At 41.9% G+C, this 21173-nt stretch overlaps 1 protein-coding gene and 1 long non-coding RNA gene across 3 annotated transcripts in view; one reads left to right on the top strand and one right to left on the bottom strand.

The window, feature by feature from the left end:
• Positions 1-21173, top strand: part of UST (uronyl 2-sulfotransferase) — a 299167-nt gene that overhangs the window by 274970 nt on the left and 3024 nt on the right. The gene's annotated exons all lie outside the window — the stretch shown is intronic.
• On the bottom strand, positions 10054-20599 carry LOC309864657. 2 transcript variants are annotated; one of them, XR_014311672.1, is made up of 3 exons: positions 19273-20599; positions 12966-13014; positions 10054-10976 (listed from the first exon to the last, which is right to left on the bottom strand). It is a non-coding gene; the product is annotated as an uncharacterized lncRNA (long non-coding RNA). The 2 variants fall into 2 exon arrangements; XR_014311673.1 differs by lacking the exon at positions 19273-20599 and adding an exon at positions 17367-17685.

Here is a 21173-nt window from a genome sequence, read left to right as displayed (position 1 = left end):
GGACGTTCTTCACAGTATCGTTTACAACTGCAAATCAAAAATGGCTTTCAAAAAGTAGGAGAATCAATAAATACATTTGGGTGCAATCAACTGAAGGCTGTGACACACTAAACTATAAAAATCATGCCTTTGAGGACATTTAATGTTATAGATGATTGCTTAAAATATGATGGGACATGAAGTGGAGGAGGAAAGCATAACAAGTAGTATTAAAACAGGATTCTAATTTTATTAGAAAAACTCTGTAAGCACAGGAATAAAATTAAATAGAAATATCTCAAAGCGTTCGTGGTCATTAGCCGTATCTCTGGTTGGTGGGATTCCTAGTGATTCTTTAAAATTTCTTCTCCAGCTTTGATATAATAAGCATTTTAAGTTTGGGGAAAGGATTGGGAATTTTAGGAAAATAATTGAGTGGTCAGATAGATACACAGGGCATGTGCAAGAGGGAGTGGGAGCAAGAAGGCCCTCTAGAGCCCTGGGGGATCACAGCAGGGCCCAGAGCTTCTGTCCTCCTCCCTGTGCTTTGCAGCGCTGAACAGCCTTGACTGATGGGGGCAAATGAACAACTTCGTTCGCTAGGGGGCAGCATAGATTCAGGCAACTGGAATCCAGGGCCTCGCTGTCGGTCATTTCACCAGCCTCTCTCCCTAAAGACTTCCAACCCCTTGTCGGCAACCCTCCTTTGGATTTTATCAGACTGTCCGCCAAATTCTAACCAGTGGTCCTTTAAAAAAATAAATAAATAAAAAATCCCTTAGTTACATGCACTCATGCACACGCGCACACTCAGACACACCCATGTGGGCACATGCGCACACACTCACACACGCAGCCCTTTCTGGGTATGTATGCGAGCTGTGAAACTGTGTGAAGGTTTCTAGTCTTGAAATACAAAAATGCTAGGACTTGCATTTGACTCTTTAATAGTCCTGAAATTTTTGTCTTGCCCTGTGAACTGTGGTGTAAACCCCGTATCCGCAGGAATTGGCTTCCTAGGCCCGAACACTTGACCCCTGGAGGCAACCATGCAGCTATTTAAGCTGGTTGCTCTGCGTGAAGGGGGCTCTCCGATCTTTTCTATTGCAGCATGGCTGTCGTGGATCGGAAAACACATCAACTTGACTCGGGAGTAGCTGACATGCCTTCTTCCCCCCAAGTCATGATAGGAGTAAGATGAAACGCTTGTATCTTGGTGTAGCCCAACCAGATGCGAGCTCTGCAGCAGTTTTCATGTTGGGCACTGAGATTTACTATGCATCCCTTCTTTGTTTTTAGTCAAGTGGTACAGATGGCACCTAATGAACCCTTCCTGCCGTCCTATCTTGAGGTCCTTGATTTATTCAGTTTGGTAGGTGTGGACGTTCCTCGTTCTGCTTGGACTCCCCGCCCCCGATCCCGCATTCCATAGCGTGACGCTCAGGGAATGGTCCAATGACATTTGCCTGTTAATTTTCCCTTTTGACTGATGAGGTTCCTTTCTGAGAGGTAGACATCAGCATTATTCAGCAGTGCAGTTTGGACTTTGCTGGTGTTTTTCAATACAATCTAATAATTTTAAAACTCCTTCAAAAGTAAGTAGCAAAAACAAAAGCTATGGTCTTTTCTTTGGAAATGTGTTCACCATAGCTGTCACACCCCTGGTTGATATAAATTGATCCTGATTCTTTTTTAATGGAAAGAATGATTAATTGTGCAAAAATGTTGAGCGTCCGGAGATGTGGGAGAATGGAACGTGGCGGTGAATTGAGATGCCTTTTCTCCCATTCGACTGATTATTGTGTGACTATTTGACTGTCTCTTCCTAATTCTTTTTTTTTTTAAGACTTTATTTATTTATTTGATAGAGATCACAAGTAGACAGAGAGGCAGGCAGGTGGGGGGTGGTGGTGGGAAGCAGGCTCCCTGCTGAGCAGAGAGCCCAATACGGAGCTCAATCCCAGGACCCTGGGATCATGACCTGAGCCGAAGGCAGAGGTTTAACCCACTGAGCCACCCAGGCGCCCCCTCTTCCTAATTCTTTTGCACCTTGTTTCAAGTGTTTGTGGAAGTCCACATGCCGAGACTAGTTAAAAGCCCCGGTGGTGGCTGGGCCAGAAGGCGCAAGCGACCGAAAGCCTGGGTACAGCAGATGACTAAAGTGTGGAAATAGATCAGGGAGGCGGCCCAGGGACAGATACTGATGTTGTGGGGAGTATGAGAGTGAAGGCTACAGTTCTACTCAGACCAGGAGTCTACATGGTGGAATATGGATCCCACCTTGAGCTATCGGTCTTCCGCAGCTGTATTCCCAGGGAGATACCCATGTTCAAGAATAGAGAACTCCAAAACCACCTTGAGCCATATGGTTCTCAGCCCCGAGGGGGATTCAGCCAGTGGGAAAAGATCTAGAAAGTCAGGCAGCCCCTCTGTACCACTCGGAGGACTTTGTCAAATGGTTAGTATTCTGGGGAAAAAATGGGGAAGCCAACACAAAAGAGGGAAAGATCAGAGAATGGGTCTGATTTTTCTGACACCAGTTCCTGGGTACTGCTGGGTCTTTTGACACAATCTGAAATTGACCCTTTGTGTATTTCATCATTTAGTTAAAGAACATGTCATGCCAGAAAAAAGTGAGTCTATGTCGGTTTGGGCCAAATTACATAACCCTGGGAACAGGGCAGAAGATTTGAAGGCACAACTCCTGATCGCACAGTCATTTTGGTCATATCTATCTCTGCCATTTCATTGTACGTCCCTAAACCACCCATGTATGACCATAGTGATGTGCTGGGGAGTGTTTCTTGCAAAACTTTACTTTTCTTCTTTTTTTTTTTAAAGTGTAATAAATTACTTCCTGAAAGTTTATATTTGCCCAGCCCAAGTAAAAATGCAACAGAAGGGGCGCCTGGGTGGCTCAGTGGGTTAAACCGCTGCCTTCGGCTCAGGTCATGATCTCAGGGTCCTGGGATCGAGTCCCGCATCGGGCTCTCTGCTCAGCAGGGAGCCTGCTTCCTCCTCTCTCTCTGTCTGCCTCTCTGCCTACTTGTAATCTCTCTCTGTCAAATAAATAAATAAAATCTTAAAAAAAAATGCAACAGAAAAAGAAAGGATAGACAGGAAATAGTCCTACCCAAAGGGGAACTTTGGGGAGAGAAAAATACATGAAACATCCCAAATGTATTTTTGACATTTAAAGCATTATGTAATCGATTCTAGATTGTGTGTATTAGGAAGCAAGATCACTTTGAGAAATTTGTAAAGTTAGTGATATGTAGGAGGGGAAAGTCTATCTATAAATGTGCATGAATCCTGCACAAGGTATGAATCTTTACTTTCACCAAATGATGGACTTTCGAAGGAGCATAGCTTCTTGAAGTCTTGATGTCTGTAATTGCAGGAAGTATAATTTATCCACTAAATTTCAATTAAATTTAAACCTACATTCTTTTACTTAAGAAGATCAGCATTTTTCCATTTGAGTGACAGAATACCGATGTCCCAAGAAAAGAGATTTTGAGGGAAAAAAAAAGATAGTAATAACCACAATAACAGAAACTGATGGAATAGTTAACGTTTAGTGGGAATTTATTGTGTCCTAGATACTTTTTAAGCCCTTTAGATGTATCATTTCTTTAATCCTAGTAACAGCCTTATGAGGTAGATACTGTTATGATACCCATTTCACAAATAAGGAAACTGACATATGAGAGTGGATTCCTAATGTTCCTAGACCACTGAGCTGGTCGTCGGCAGAGTTAGCACTCAAAGTTAGGCCTCTGTTTTTAATATCTCTTGCTCTTAAGCACTCTACTATTTCTGCATGTAAGGAGCAAAAATCAAAAACATAAAAGACCTGGAATGGGGTAGTTAATAAAACCTATGGTTCTAGCAAATTTTATTTTGTTAAATTCTTAAGAACCCAATGTTTCTGGAAATCTTAGAAATTCTTTTGAGATGATGTTCATTGATATTCTAGATACATTACTTTTTTTCCTTTTTTTCTGGGAAAAAGACTTGAGTAGTTGAAATTACTAAAATCGACGGCTTTAATAAAGTGCTTGCAGAGACTCAGTCTGGTTAACAGTAAAGCCATTTGTTTCAGCCATGTCAACAACTTTGGCTTTCATAAGGATTTAATGAATCGGGGAATGGAATTTAAGAAAACAAACAATCCAAGGCAAACCGCTTATTTTTCTAAAACAGCAAAACAAAAATGGGACTCCTTTCCAGTCTAGTTGCTGCAAATGTTTGTTGGAGTCTTAACAATTCTTAAAGTACATGACTTATCATATAGAACAAAAAGGTGATCAATGAGCACTTCTTTAAAAACCTTTCTAGGATCCCATTACTGTTATTTTAATTGTTTAGATAGAAAAATTCTTCTGTAGTGTATCTGCTATTAAAATTAAAATGAGTTGACCTTTAGTAACATTTATTTTTAAAGGTTTTGTTGGTTTTATTTTTTTTGGTTTTTTGTGACAGAGAGAGAGAGAGATCACAAGTAGGCAGAGAGGCAGGCAGAGAGAGGGAGGGAAGCAGGCTCCCTGCTGAGCAGAGAGCCCGATGTAGGGCTTGATCCCAGGACCCTGACACCATGACCTGAGCTGAAGGCAGAGGTTTAACCCACTGAGCCACCCAGGTGCCCCAGTAACATTTATTTTTAAAGTTGCTTGTTAAAATATATAATCTACCAGAAATAAATATGATCACCAGGTAGTGAAATCAATTTAATATTAATTCTGCCTGTTAGTCTGTTCAAAAGAATTCCTGGCTTTCAGATGTTCTCACAATGCCCTTGTTATTTATGAATATCATGGAGCTATGATTGAATGTTGTGAACATCAGTAAATTTGAGAACATTCTATACTAATGTTCAGGGCCATGTTTTTTTCCCTCTTAAAATTCTAGCATTCTGGCTATTTTCTCTGCTGACCTTTGTGCCTATCAACCCAAGCTCCTGGGGGTGGGGGGTTCCATGAAAATTATGGAGATGATACATTCATTATCTGCTGGTCTAAGGTAGAAGCTTGGAAGTCAACTGATTTCAGCATTTGACAGTATATGTCAACGTACTAATGGTATATAGGAAAAAATAGCCGTCCATATGTCTATCAAAGAGATCCACTAATGGATGATGTTATATGGAACTGGAGACTAATTTCTTCATAAACATTCTAAATGTGTAGAAAGAACTGTGTGCTCAGTTGCAACCACTAACAAAGAATTGGATCTAAACACCTCAGGAAATGCACAGAGGGCATGATGTCTAAAAGTCTTTGGGAGTCCCTGGTGTACTATCGCTTCAAGGCTGCTGTGAATGAAAAAGTGCAAGAACTGGAACTTATGTCTAGTGTCAGTTTTGGACAGTCAGTCACGGTGTCCAGAAACACAAGCACAGGACTATCAGCCTGAGCCTGGCGATGATCACTGCCATGGGCCTAAGGGAGGGAACCCAGCTTGCCCGTTGTGATCCGTCACCCGTGCCCAGGGCTCTAGCAAAATTTGAGAGCAGGGGTGGTTCCCTGTTCTATTCTCACCCCATCCCCGCTATGCCAGCAGCTGCCCACCCTCCACGGCCGCAGACTTTGTGGGATAAAAATAGAAGGAGAGAAAGACAAGTTCTTACGCTCCAGAAGACTTTGCAATGTTCAGAAAAAGAGGGTGGGATTAAATCTCCCCAAAAAAGAGCCAAAGAGCTTTCACTAGGCTCCAATTCTTCATTTTATTGTCACTAGTAAAACCCAAGAAGTGACGACTGAGTTAAATGGCGTTAAATTAGAATTTGATCTTTTCTGGTAGAAATGGTGTAAAAGGTTTCAAAGGTGACACGTTAATTCCTACTAGCATGTTCCACAACCTTTGATATTCAACCGCATCACCTCCTTGAGCTCAGAGCTCGAGGAGGTCAGATAAACACTAGCAGGGTCTTTACCATATCTTGCAATTCCTGGTACCATGTACATCTTACACGCTGCGGTCAGAGGGGACACCAGTGCTTAATGGGAAAGCTAACAACTGCATTCAGGCCTTCTTTTTAAAACCTTCTGGTTTTGGTGGCACTTAGTAGATTCATTTTGTAGTTTAAGGAAGGAAATTGGCCAGTAAAATAAGAGAAAGGTGAAGTGGATCCGGGGAGATAGCCAAGACTTGAAATAACATTATTTCATATTTGTATTATTTCATGTACATTATCCAATGGGTCAGAAATTGTCATTGGTTTGTTTTTTCTGTTTTTTGTTTGTTTGTTTGTTTGTTCATTTTTCCAAAGAGAATTGGCGGGGAAGGAGGAATGTTTTAAAACTGAACTGGGCCTCCTAATTCCTCTGTCTGAGAATCCACAGCCCACACAGAAATTCAAGAGATGTGTTTAGTGAGGGAACTCAGTCCCTCAGCCTGAGCTATAAGGATTGCCGACCGTCCAGCCAGGAGGTTACCTCAGCATAGACCGAGTAAATAAATCATCTGGTAAAAGCCATTAGAGAGTAAATGTTAATGGAAAGTCATAAATCAAGCAGCCTGTCTATGTATGGTTTTGCTAGAATGTAGGAATAATTCGAAAGTTTTCAAATATTTCCTTCACTGTGGATGATTTGAAGAAGAGGACGATGACATAACAAGACAGTTTCTATTATTATATAAAATGAGATGAAAACACGGTATGGATCTAATGCCAATTCACTTATTCAATTTTACGCAGTGAGGTGGTGGTTCTTAGAACATCATGAAACCTCATTTCGTGGCCCTATAAAACTAGAATGTAATGGCTTACAGCTTTTCCATGTGTTGATTTTTCTCCTTCAAACATCTATGATTTTCCATCCTTTGAACAAGTTTTTAAAGAATGTCTTGAATGTCATTCAAATCGTCCTGTTCTCCTGCCCCCTCCCCCACCCGTCTTTAACGCCATTTCTGCAGGGAACAGATCCTGACAGGACCTCATGATACGTATGAGTGAGTTTTTTAAAAAACATGAGCACCTCTTTCAGAAGAGGGGCTGGTGCACAGCTACACCATGTCAGGTTCCTGTGGCATCAACAATTTCCTGGCAATTGTCCTTTCCCCTTCCACCACAGATTCTGCCATTTCCCTCAGCTGTGGGCCATGGAAGTTCAATTCAAGACATTGCCCCTGACAATCTCCATTTAGAGGTGCTGTTGATCTAACACTTACCCTGTGTTGGTGTTCCTCCCTTTTTTTCTTTAATAGATCAGAAGAAAGAGTTTCATTTTTTTCTTTGTCAGAGCTTATATTTCTCTTCATCCTTAATAAAAACACCTCCTCCACCATCTCTTGCTAAGAGCAATTGCTACCCAAAGGCAATCCATCGTTGAAATATCTTCTCTTAGAAACTTGTAGCTTCTATTGCCTGCCGTCTCTCGTGGTCAAGTTCTAGTGATAAACGCAAGTTTGTACCACAACCGCATCTTTCAAAAACATATTATGAAAAAAAATTATATTGTTCCTGCCAGATTACATTTGGAAATTTTAATTATGTCTGGAACCTTTTTACAGTATTTCAATGTTATATCGAACATTTGCCACTGTCCTTTAAAGCAATAGCATTTCTCCCTCAGATGACTTTGGCATCTACTGGTATGAGCCCATCAATTTCAAACTTTCCTTAATTGAACAAACGGACCTCCCATACAAATGAACTTCTTGTTCGTTCTTAGGGTTTTGCTTCAAGCAAAAGCCACTGGGATGAGTTTACAGATACACACCCTGTCTTATAGAGCCTACAGTTGAAACTCTGATATCCAACAGGGAGAGAAGGAAGAAACAGGCCTGTTCATTTACATCTTCCCACGATCTGGCCCTAGCATTGTGCTATAGATTGCCCAGATAAAGTAAACTTAATTTCAAAAGGACATTGCAAACTTTCCCAATCGAATTGACAGCATCCTTGGAACTTCATTTCACACTTTCCTGACTTGGGAATGGTTATTTTGAGTCACACCTCTTAGTAACCTGATTTCTTAATGCTTGGGCAAGAGGTTAAATATCTCACTTATCTACATGTTTGGCTTCCATGCACAGCTACTTCATTCAGAGCCCTTCAAGGGTTTATCAGAATCTCACCGTGTTTAACATTCCAGAGAAAATACCCAGGTTGCTGGTGATTGGGACTCACCTTGCCTTGACTCATCAGAGCTGATCACTGTAATAAATACAATGTCAAAACAACCACAAGGAAATAGACTATAGTCCCTTAAACATAATATATCTAGAATGAACAATACAAAGGGAAAAAAAACTATGTTCTGTGGTAGACCCATATAAGTTTGCAGTTCATAGAGTCCCAAGAATCAGCAATAATTTAATCACTATCATTATAGACATCGCAGGATATAATTTACCAAGAATTTCTTGAACATTAAATGTTTTACAAGCAATTATATTCCCATATTAAGTGCTTTAGTACTTTCTATTCTCACAGAATAGTTTACAGGCTCTTCAAAAAGCCTGGTGTGTTTCACAACTTAGTAAGTTAGGTTACAATTAGATTAATGTCAGGTGATGTCGAAGAAAATGTCCTAAAGTTTGGGAAAATTGCATTATGTGGATTTCAGGATCTCTGACAAAAGAAAGTAAATTGTGTCTTAAGCCTGTCAGAACTGAAAGCCTTATCAAGCTCTGAGAAGAAAGTTCATCACCCTCTAGCTAAAGCTGCCATTTGTGTTAGGGAGATAAGCAAAAAGGCCCATGATCATTTACAAGCAAGGTTGTTTATCTCGTATTATTTAGAGTCATAGAAACCGAAAAAACAACAGAATTATCCAACAGTCGCAAACCGGTTATATGACCTGGAAGGCACTGCAAGATACGACTTGGAAGAGTTAATGTTATAGGCAAATGCTTACGGTCAGTTTAGTGTTGAAAGAATATAAAATTCAATAAACAGCATAGCAAAGATCTATCTTACACTTCACATACCTAAATAAGAAAAAGAATAAAAGGAAATATATTACTATAGTAATAAAGGTGGCTTGATTTAAAGCCATTTTATCTTTTTCATCTTCTTCCGAAAAATTTACGCTCTATTATTTGCATATGTGTGTTTGTACATTTAGGTAAGTATATGTGTCCATATGGTATGTATATATTTATGCACACCACAACCAGAAAGAAAATGAATTTTTAAGTTGTAAGTTACCTAAGAATTAAGTTTAAAGCTAAAACATATAAGGTCCCAAGGACCTTTAGGATAACCGGATACATTACTGGATAGGTAGCTTGAATGTAATGTCAGCAGTTGGCTTCAACATCATCAGGACTAGATTTAGACAATGCAGTGTGATTCCAAGAAACGGCCTCTTTCCTGGCAATGGAGGGGTGTGTGTGTGTGTGTTTAAGACAAGTAGCCTAGACCTGCTAACGCCATACAGACAGACTGTGAGGGATAGAAAGAAGAATCTTGCATATAAAGTAAAAGCAGAGCTTAGGGCGTTGTCAGATGCCAAAGAAACTTGGACAGAACCCCTGGGCTAGGGTTTTTCTTGATGTTCTTCATTCAAATAAGTCCATTTGATCAGGAGGTCCTCATCACTCCCCATAAAATGATTCCAAATAAAGTAACAAAAGTGTGAATAGTAACAAAAGTGCATCTCTCTGTAATTTCAAATAAAAAATGCATTTGTGATGAAGAAATGCATTTTGTTAATAATGCCGTAGTGTCTTCCAATAAGGTGAGGGGGGTTTTGTTTCGTTTTGTTTTTTTAACATATAATGTATTGTTTGTTTCAGGGGTGCAGGTCTGTGAATCATCAGTCTTATACAATTCACAGCCCTCACCATAGCACATACCCTCCCCAATGTCCATCACCCAGCCACCCTATCCCTCCTAGCCCCCTCCCCTCCAGCAACCCTGAGTTCATTTCCTGAGATCAAGAGCCTCTTACGGTTTGTCTCCCTCCCGGATCCAATCTTATTTCATTTTTCCCTCCCTTCCCTCCACGAGCCCCTGCCCTGCCTCTCAAATTTCCAATAAGGTGTTTTTCGTAGATATTTTCAAATATCTTGGTTCAAGAGTTGCTGTGAAAGCAAGCCCTCCGTTATAGCCATTCTCATGTCCAAGGCAGAATTTGAATGGCCATATGCTCTGTTGGGGAAAGCAGGCCTATAATACGAGGGTTGTATGCACTTTCAAAGAAACAGATCAGCTTTTTGACCATTTGGGTCATGATATCCACGTTGGGGAGGGAAAAAAATGGGAGCAAATGGTCCTCTGCCCAGTGAACGGGGACAGCAAGGAGAGTGGGGAGCCAGAGCCGGCAGACCCCGGTGGGCACTGAGGCAGCCCCCAGGTGGGACTGCTCAACAGCACATGCCTGTCTATGTCTGAACAGGAAAGGGACACCTTCTGCGATGGCTCTGTAAAAACATGGCTCCTTGCAGGACTGCTGCTATTTTCCTTCCCAAAGTGGGAGCCAGGCGCCCCGGCTTCTGGGGGCCCTCCTGACCCACCCCACACGGGCCAGTTTCTCTTTCTTCATGGCTCCCTTTGTGGTGCTCCTGCTTCCAAAATTCAAAACAATTTGGAAGCATTAAAAAGGCTCCGTTCTTTTCCATCAAAGGAGCCTAGCACTTTCAGGCATATTTTTAAAAAGTCATTCGTGTAACTTTCCCTTGGCTCCATAGAGAAAAGGTTCTCTTGAAATTCAAAGTGAGCTCAATTTATTTTCCAATTAATTATATTTCCAGATCTGAAAAGATTATAAAAAAGAACAAGAAAAAGGAAAAGAAAAAAAAAAAAAGCACTGTTTACTTCACCAACCCCAAGCACGGAGAGTCAACCATGAAGTGCTTTTTGTTCTTTTCTCCCCTAATTGCCATACCTCCAAGAAGCCGGCCTTTAACATGCCATCAGTCATCCGCAGGGCACATCAAAGGCCGGCTGGTCCAGCCCAGCGCGGGGCTTCTCGCTGCGGTGACACACATTCATTTCCGGCGGACGGGCTGGGAGGGGCCGCTTGTGTTTCAACGGTGGGGCCTCCCTGCAGAATTCGGGAAGTGGGTTTACTCTATCTGTGGCAAACATCAAGTTCACACGGTTTCCAGTGCAGCCAGCTCCATGGGAGGCTCTGCGGGAGTGGCCCTGGGTAGGCACCCACCGTGCTGTCCCCATGCCCCCCAGCCCCCTGGCTTGCCGCACCTGACCGTGGCCTTCCTCATACCCGTCACCTGAGAACGCATGCCTCAGCCCCCATGTGCAGGGCATTTCTGAATGTCCTCTAAACCTGAGATTAGGAAACCATCCCTGTTTTAGACAGAGGACTGCTTCCAATAGAAGGGCCTCTGGGGTGATTACCCCTCTGTTACCCCTAAGCTGAAAAGCTGATGCCTATCTTTTGATGATGCTTGTTTTTTGGTTTTTTGTTTTTGGGGTTTTTTTGTTTTGTTTTGTTTTGTTTTGTTTTTTTTCCCAGTGGTAAAATTTGGCTCCACTTCTGGTTGTTGCTTAACTCGTTTGCATTTCTTGCACCTAACCTCTGCTAGACCAGGCTCAAACAGGGCCAGATTGATGGGAAAAGGGCCCTTTGGTCAGCATAGAGTGAGCCTTCCCTTGGATCAAGGGAAGGTATGCCCACACCAGCTCAGTATCAGAACAGACTGCAAGCCCGTGGTGAGTTTGGGGTATTTTGCATATGGTTAACCATGCTGGAGGTCATGAAGTGAGGCCTCTGTCCTCCAGTGCAGCAGCTGGGTTTACACAGTATTTCCAGATTGTTTATTTTGGGCCAGAGCCAGGGCTACATCGTTTTTCCATTATGCCTGTTTGACAGATGAAGAGAGGTGGGAAGAGAGACTTTAGGGGGCAGGTCTGTGATTTCCTTTTTATTTACATTAGAGGGACTTTTGAGAGTTCTGAAGATTATGAACCAGTCCAAACATAATGTCAAGGCAGCAGAGGTAGAGAGAGCCGCTGCCTTTGCAAAAATGTCCAGATCTCAGGCAGGCAGGCAAAATCCGCCTGTGACCTCAGCTTGAGGCCCTACTGGGGGCACTGTGCCTGTCACTCCTCAGCCTTGCGTACAGATGGGCTACTGGTAAATTATATTTATCATCACATCCAAAAGTTAAACTCCTAGTATTTGTTTAGGAGTGCCTTGGGAGGGGCAGCAAGTTGGGAAGCTGGGCCTCAATGCCTTCAGTGGCATACGGTTCTGTGTAGACAGATGCGATTGGTGCTAAGTGTGGGTGTGTGTGTCTAGGGGCACCATAGAACATTTTCTTTGCAGTCTATTCCCTGAAACACCAGCTTTCCAGAGAGGCCCACCACCCCACCCCCATGGCCTGCCCTACGTTCTTCCACCAAAGAGCATTCAAGAGTGGTCACAGAGCCCATGTTCAGATCATATCCACAGCAAAGCCATTGGAACGTGGGTCAAGTGCATGGGCTCTGAATATCTTACTTCTAAGTGAAACATTTTCTTTCACAAATGGAGAATCGGCACCAAAAAAAGGACCCAAAATGATGGCAATTAGAGTAATCAAACAGCATCAATATAGTAAAATTAGGTCACATGGATGTCTTGTTGCTCCAATAGAGTTTGGGTTTCTTTACTTAGTGACTGTAGTAAATAATACACGTGACATATATTCATGAGCTAAAGGTTGTGATTGTATTATATGTTCCTACATAGGTGTTTATGTTTGTGGCAGATGTCCCTTATCACAGTATTCCTGAAGCTTCCATAAGTATATGTAAGCCATCTGTCACCATAATAGAGCGTTCTCCAATAAAGTGGCTAAGAAAAGCAAATACCACTACCTTGCCAGAGCACCCTGTGATCCCGAACCCCTGTATCAGCCCATCCTAAAGAAATCTGATTTCTAGACATGGAAAGTTTGCTCATGAAAGACACTCAACTATTGAAAGAATTTAGCAAAAACAACACAGGTACAGTCAAAACCAAAATTTGCCCTTTGGGTTAATCCAGTCTTACAGATGGATTTAACATACAGCTTTCAAGTCAACAAACCTTTATTGACGGTCGTTATGTGCCAGGCGTGGAGCTTGGTGCTAGAGAGCTAAAAAATGAAAAAGACACAGTCTCTTTCAGTCTGCAAACATTTCTGCTGGCTTGCAAGTTTCTCACCAGATCCCCCCAGTCTTACCAAAGCTTAGACTTAGAACACTCAAGCCCTTCTTTTCAACCCATCCCCTTAATGCCAGAATACACACAGGGCAAGGAGAAGTGGGTGGTTATAGATTTCCACTCAATTTGGAAATTAACAGCCAGTGATGGAGCAAAAAGGCACTGGGCTGGGAATCAGAAAGCCTGCTTTCTAGTCTCAGGACAGTCACTTACTGGGCAGACAAACAAGCAACCTTGTGACCTCTCAAGCCCTCGGGATCTGTAGGAAAATTGGGTTGCTCTGAGGGCTGTGTGAGGCAATGAAAGGCCATGGGAAAACACGCAAATCACGGAGCTCTATGCAAAGAAGGGCACGCTATTCAGATAAGCTGTGGGGAGACACTGAGATAGGGATAGGTTGGTCCTCTTTATATCACTATCTGTAAAGCTTTAATAATGCGGAAAGCTCACTCAACTCAGCCGTCTCCCTACTGACCTCAGTATTGTCTTGGATTTTTTTCTCTACTGGCATTGGATAACCAACTATAACTTTATGTTATCAGGGGTCAGCGGTATAAAAAGACCCCCATTCAGGGCCATAGTGACTCTGTAGGGGTCTCTATGAATTCTCAGGGAAAGTAGAGTCTGGGAGCCAAGCAAAGTCTATCCCCACCTAGTCCTGACTCTGGGGTGACTTCAGTGTCTATGAGGAAAAACAATCTTTATTCTGCTCTTGATATAGAAAGGTCAGAGATTGGTTTTGGTTGATTGGTTGGTTGGTTGGTTTTCCAACCAACCAATGCCAACTTTGAGGAAATCTTCTGCAGTTAAGAAAATAATTAAGGGGAGTCTTTGGCCACGCCCTTAAAGTAAATAAGAAAAATGGAAACAAAAATCAAAAACATCCTAAAACCACAGCTTCTCTTTGCCAAAACATATTGATTAATTAAAGTATAGGAACAGGAAAACACGACTTGGCCAGCGCTATCATTTCAAAAAGGCAACTGGACTGCAAAACTAAACACAAAATTATAGACCCCAGCGGGAGATGAAAAATCCCAAATGTGAGGTAGGCTGCTTCCTGCTAAGGACCCAGCATTCATGGGTCTCTTGGGCATTTTCTATTAAGAATATTCAGATATTTGGGGCGCCTGGGTGGCTCAGTGGTTTGGGCTGCTGCCTTCGGCTCGGGTCATGATCTCAGGGTCCTGGGATCCAGCCCCGCATCGGGCTCCCTGCTCCGCAGGAAGCCTGCTTCTCTCTCTCTCTCTCTCTCTCTCTCTGCCTGCCTCTCTGCCTACTGGTGATCTCTGTCTGTCAAATAAATAAATAAAATCTTTAAAAAAAAAAAAAAAAGAATATTCAGATATTGCCTTTGTTCCCACTTGGCTATGTCTGCACCTCACAGGCACAGCCAAGCCTTCTTTGGGTCTGACAAAACCCCCTTCCTTCTGTTGGCTTCTTTCACTAGCTCAGGAAGCATAGATACAGGGCGCTGTGTGTCCCTAGGTCTGAGCTGTGGAAGTACAAAGACAGATGGGGGCCGCCCCTCTCCTGAGCAGTCTCAGCATAACAAGCTCCATCAGGAGAACAGCTAGATGAAATGGCATGGATGTTAGGGCAAAAAGTCCAGGGAACATTTTTTAAAAGTTTCATAGTTCCTCAGAGGCCTCCTAAGAATTTTCCCCTCTTTTGGCTGAAACACACACACACACAAACCTATCCCTTACCCTCAGACTTGAGCAGATCTTCATGATCAAATAGTCAAATAGTAGTTATGAGAGGCCCAGCTCCCCCAGAGTATTCCGGAGACAAGCACATGAGGCTGGGTCTCTCCGCAAGGTATTTCTGACCAAGAAAAGGAAATGCTGACACCATGGAACCAACCAGAATGAAATGCCCCATCCGCTCCCAACATGAGCAGGCTCCTGAGGAGGGATTCTCCCCTAAGACCCTGAGCTCCATTCAGCCATAAACGATGTGAGGAGTCAAGAGCCTGGATGCAATCATCAAACTGTCCAGACCCAATTACTGGCTTTTCCAATCACCAGCTGTGTGAACTTAAGTTACTAAATTCCAATCACATCTATAAAATGGTGATAATAGAAGAGCCTCCCTCGTTGGGGTTTTTGTAAGGACCAAGCACATGTTAGAATTCTCACATTCTTCACGCTGAGAAAGCTCTCTCAAAAATGCCTATTGGTGACGATGCTCATAATGATAAAGTCCCATTCACTGCTCATAACTCCCATGTCTGGTGCAATAAGTTTATTCAATAAATATTTGCAGGGGAAAAAAAAGAAGGATGGCCATATTGGACACAGGGATGAGGCCTCCTTGAAGCCTTCATTTTGACCTAGAGCACTTGCTTCCTAGGTTCATGAGAGTCAGAATTTCAAAACCTTTAAAGCAGAAGCATAAAACCCAAACTTTTATAGCAGCCAAGGAGGTAACTGTCAAGAAGGAACTGGCATTTGGGGTCTGGAACAAAATGAAGAACACTGTTCTCTCTCTCGGGGAAGGAGGTGGGCAGCCATACTTAGCTCTAGAAGAATATTGCCTCACTTTGATGGAAGCCAGAGAGCCAGACTTCCATGTGAAATAGACCAAGTCTTACAACAAGTAAGTCAAGTTCTTAAAAAAAATACCTCACAGGCCAAATAACACAGCCTTCCCGTCAGATCTCGGGCTGCCTCTTTGCTGTGCCTGCTTTAATAAAAGGAGCCCTGAATTTGTCTCCTCCCTCTGAAATGTCCACCAGTGGGGACCAGATACATGGGCCCCGTGAAGTCATCTCTCAGTTCCTGCTAGTGTTCAAAGGATGCTCATGGGTAGGTCTTCACTTCTTGATGATGACAGTCGCCAGTGTATGCCCACCTAATGAGGGATACTTGACTTCCCAAAGGACGCTAATAATAAGTATAGATTTTTAAAGCATGATTGTTTTGTGGCCGAAAGAAGAACAGTCTCCAAAAAAAATCCTAACAACTTCCTCTAGAACTGCTATGATGGCAATCTGGAGAGAGGCTGATTCCACAGTTCACGTAGCTTTGTTTTGTTTGGAGGGAAAGTCTGGCATTTTGCAAAAATGTGGGACACTTAGCAATGGAATGACTTTTCCATAGCACTGATTACTGTACAGCAAGGCACATAACCATATGTCTTTGAAATGTGATTTTAAAAAAATTCTCGACTATAACAGGGCAAACTTCCCTGTAGTCTTTCCATGGGAAGGTGATAATTTTCTACAGGCTCATGAAGGCTTCACTGGTTATGGCCCAGTATTAGTGGAAACCTCAACATGAATGGAGGCCCAGGCTCAGATTCCAGCTCTGTCGATGACTTACTAGCAGTGCGACCCTGGGCAAGTCATTTATGCATCCAGACCTTTTATCTCTCCCATCTGCAAAATTGGGGGCCAGAACACCTCAGCAGGTTATTGAAAATATTAAATACAATAACATGCCTGTGGGCACCCTCCAAACCTCTAATAGGTGTCCATGTCATTGTTGTTTGAGTCTGACCTTTGCTTCTCCTCTCACAAAACAAAGCTCTTAATTCTGACCATGACACCATCCTCTGGAAGTATCGCTAACCTTCCTTTGAAATTTGACAGCTCTGTGGAAAACAAAAGGGAGGGGAGCTGTAATCATTTCATATAAACTTTTGGTTTTGTGTCTACAGTGGTATGAAAACTAAGGGTAGAGGGTTGGCTGACACCACCAGAGAGTGAGGAAGGGGGAGGAGAGGGAGGCTAAGCCTGCATCCAGGAACACTGACATTGCAAGGACAGGCAAGGAAAGAGGTCGGGCCATGGGCGGGGGGTGGGGGGTGGGGGTTGAAAGGGAGCAATCAGAAGGAGACTAGGACACCATCGTGCTCATTCGATGTAGCCATTCCTGTAAAAATACAACACAAGGGATCAGGATTAGCTGGGACTGTCACCATCGCTGGCCACATCAGCTAATTAATGATGTAGATACACCCTGGTTCTTTCCCCTTGTGCTTGAATGATACACTGTTACTTCTGACAGTTTAATCTGCTCTGCCCATCCACCAAATGGCCCATTGTCATCTCTAGAGGAAAGCATGCAGGGCAGAGAGTTTGGCTGTGATGAACGAGGAGTAGCTTTATAGCAACTGACCCAATTACCTAATCCTAATCGAAGAAGGAAATGTGTAACTCCTTTAAGCTATCATGTTTTTAAATCTTCCAACATTTTACTGGTTTGATGTTAATAACCCTTTATAGCAAGTCAACATTTTACGTCCCAATTTATCTTGAAGAGTCGTCTAAGAAGTTACCTGGTTCTAGGATAAAAATTCGGTGGACACTTTTCTTGGATGGTTTTGTGGTCAGTGATTACACTTGATGGGTATTATTTTTAGGAAAATTGTGTTTCAACCCTGCAATAGAACAGATCCCACATGACTTATTTACAAAGATGTAGGCTCCGCAATGCTAACTCCCTTGGGTCTGCCCCCAGGACAGGGTAGGAGGGCCTCCTGTCTAAGTTCCAGGCACTGTTAGCCCCTCTCTTTTCATAAAATGTAAATACAAGGCCTTCTGTCTTTGCTGTTGCAATGTATATGACTACAGACCGGACCAGCAGGTAAAATAACTAACTCCACTATTTATCATTATACCAGGGCTAGTACTTACTAGAATGAACAAGATATATGAAAGATTGTAGAAGGAAATGTAGTCTTGATTTCTTGATTTCTTTAAGAAACAATTTCCTGAAGTCAGGGGTCCTTAACAGATCCATAAAGGCCTACGATACTCATATGTGAGCCTAACCATCTTCCCGTGCATGAGCTTTCATCAGGTTTTCAGGAGGTTTAAAAACCTCTACTTTGGAATATATTCCCAGATCAAGCTTGGGTTGAGCACCTGGGATAAGCCATTTTTCTCTGTCACCCAGAAAACTCATAGCGGAACATACACAAAGGGTGTTATTAAAACAATGCTGACTTTGTCACAGTTTTTTTTCTTATGAAAATTCACACAAGATATTTCTCTATGTTTTATAACTAGGAGTAGATGGCAATAGTTTATTTTGAACGAAGAGCAGTTCACAATGTTAAATTCTCTGTTGGTTGTTAGAAAGTTTAGGGCCAAACTCTCAACCCACCTCCTGCCCAAGTGCTTAGGACTTCACAATGTGCATATGATGATACTTTTTAAAAAAGGTTTTATTTATGAGAGAGAGCATGTGCGTGTGCAGGCAAGATAGAGAGCGCAAGCAGGGGGAGGGGCAGAGGAAGCAGGAGAAGCAGACTCCCTGCTGAGCAGGGAGCCCCACTCTGGGGCTTGATCCCAGAATCCTGGGATCAAGGCCGGAGCTGAAGGCAGATGCTTCCCTGACTAAGCCACCGAGGCACCCAGATTTTATGTTACTTGATGTTCGGGTTTGGGGGACTAATAAATAACACCCATATCCTCCAGCCTGTGTTCTTAACTAATAGAGAAATAGACACTGGAGACAGGTGGAGATCCAAACGTTAGCTTTATTCCCAGCTCAAGCTAGGTGTGAGAAAGCAGCCATGTGTGAGAAGTGGGCTGGTCATATTCATCCTGACTTAGACAAACTTGCCCACCAAGTCACAGGCGTGGTTAGAAGCCCTCACCTTCTCTGCAGGAAGGTGTGAGGTGTTGGCAGACGGACACACTCTTTCCAGAGGGGATGGTCTCTCAACCCCTTCTCCAAAATGCAGAGATACCCCTCTGGCCCTGGTACCCGGCCCACCTCCCTGAAAGAGGGGCTGGGGAAAGAAGCAGGAGCAGTACTCTAGGGAGATCCTTCCCGATAGGGAGGTGGAAGCCATTACCCCCAATGCCGACCTTCCTTCTGACCTTTATTCTCCCTTTGCCCGGTGTCCTTAGCTATTTAGCTCTTTGCAGCAGATATATTTTTGTAAAGTTTTTTACATTCTCTTTGGACCGGGTTGGCCCATATAAGTTAACTAAAAAATTTATTTGAAAATCACAGGAATCCTAATATTTTTTATGGTATGAAATAAGAAAAGGCCACAAAATTGAGAGTGCTTCAAGAGGAAGGAATTGTAGGAGTCTGGAAATAAGTGAATTATGTTTCTTGCGCCTTTCAATGTTGAACTTTAAATTCTTGTGCTTGCCTGTCTTTAATACCAGTTTTTTAAACTCTGTGTTTTAAAAACCCATAGGGATATGCATATTAACATGACTCACCTCAGATTAGCTGTAGTTAATATCTGCAAAGAAGATAGATAGATGTTACGTCATAAACCTATTTTAGAAGAGACTATGCCAAATTCTTCAGCCAAGATTCTAGAACTGATATATCCAAATGTGTACTGTACCTTGCAAGACACTCAATTGGAAAAGCAATACCCTTATTTCAATGAGGCCATTATTCTTCTGCAAATTTTATTAGAATTGCTCTTGGAGGCTTCAGAAAGTATCTCGAGTCGTCAAATTTGGTGACAGAAAGTTTTAGTTAAAAATAAGTTGATAAAAGAAAATATCATGGCAAGTATTCATAATCTTGGGTTTGGCAATGGTTTCTTTACTATAATACCAAAAATATAGGTAACAAAAGAAAAAATAAATTAGTCTTCATTAAAATCAAAGACTTTTGTTCATCCAAGTTAACTATCAAGAGACTGAACAGACAACCTACAATCGTCCCCTCAGGAGGGGACAACCTCCCGAGGAAATATTTGCAAATCATTTCCCGCTATCTATGCAGACAGCCTATCCAGAGCATACAAAGAACTATAACTCCACAATGAAAATATAAACAATCTAATGCCAGAATAGGGACAGGAGTTAAATACAACATTCTTCAAAGAAGATGTACAAATGACCAACAAGCACATGAAAAGATGCTCTGTGTCATTAATTGTTAGTGGAATGAAAATCAAAACCACAGTGAGATATCAATTCACACTTAGTGGGATGGCTGTAATTTTTTTAATTAAAATGACAATTATAGAAGAAGATTTGGGAAAATTGGAGTCTTCGTACATTGCCAGCAGGCACGTAAAGTGATTCAACCGCCGAGGAAAACCGTTTGGTGGTCTTTAAGAGTTTAACAGAGAATTACCATAAGCCTGCAATTCCACTCCCAGATATATGCCCAAAAGAATGGCAGTCAGGGACACAAACAAGTACTTGTATACAAATGTTCACAGCAGCACTCTTCACAATAGCCAAAAAGTAGAAACAACCGAAGTGTCCATCAATGGATTGATGGATAAACAGTGGCATATCCATACAATGGATGAATACCGTTCATTCATAGAAAGGAATGAAATACTGATAAATATACAGTGTGGTTGAACCTTGAAAAGTTGAAAAACCTATGCTACCTGAAAAAGCCAGACACAGAAGGGCATACTGTATGGTTCCATTTATATGGGGTACCTAAAAAAGGCAAATGCATAGAGAGTAGATTAGAGGGTACTTGGGGAAGGTTATAGGGAGTTTAGTGTGTGCAGACTTTCTGTTTGGAGCAATGAAACAATCTTGGAACCAGTGATGATGATTGCACAACATTATGAATGCAATTAATACCACTAAAATGTACATTTTAATAGGGTTAATGTTTTATTATATATATGTATATATATAACATTTTTGTTAGGCATTACATGTAAAATATATAGAACATTGTATATAGTCATTAATATAAAACTTAGCAGATTTTAGTTTTAACTGACCACAACTTTAAAAGCATTCAAAATTTATAACTGTTAACATTGTGTTTTAAGGACTCTACCAGTTCTTCCTCTATTTTTCTTGACAAATGCCCTGTTGAAAGAATGAAATGCAAATAGATTTTATATCAAGTTATGCTCTCAATAATGTATGTTAATACTGCAAAAGAAAAGTAAAGCCCTTGATGTGTGTAACAGGAAGTCAAAAGGGAAACTGGGTAGATTTTGCTGTTTAGAATTGAATAATGGTCAAATTACATAGTTCACATCCCGTGCAAAGAGACGTTCAGATCACTTATGTTTCGTCAGCCCATGTTGATATTAACACCTAGGATATGGGGAAATCTTTCTAAATAGTGTGGGGAACCCATTTTTCCCTTCTATTCTTTGCACTTAGAATTTCATTCTCTA

Source organism: Mustela nivalis, assembly GCF_964662115.1.
Source record: "Mustela nivalis genome assembly, chromosome: 5".
In the NCBI taxonomy this organism is placed as follows: Eukaryota; Metazoa; Chordata; class Mammalia; order Carnivora; family Mustelidae; genus Mustela; species Mustela nivalis.
This window is presented reverse-complemented; position numbering and strand designations above follow the sequence as displayed.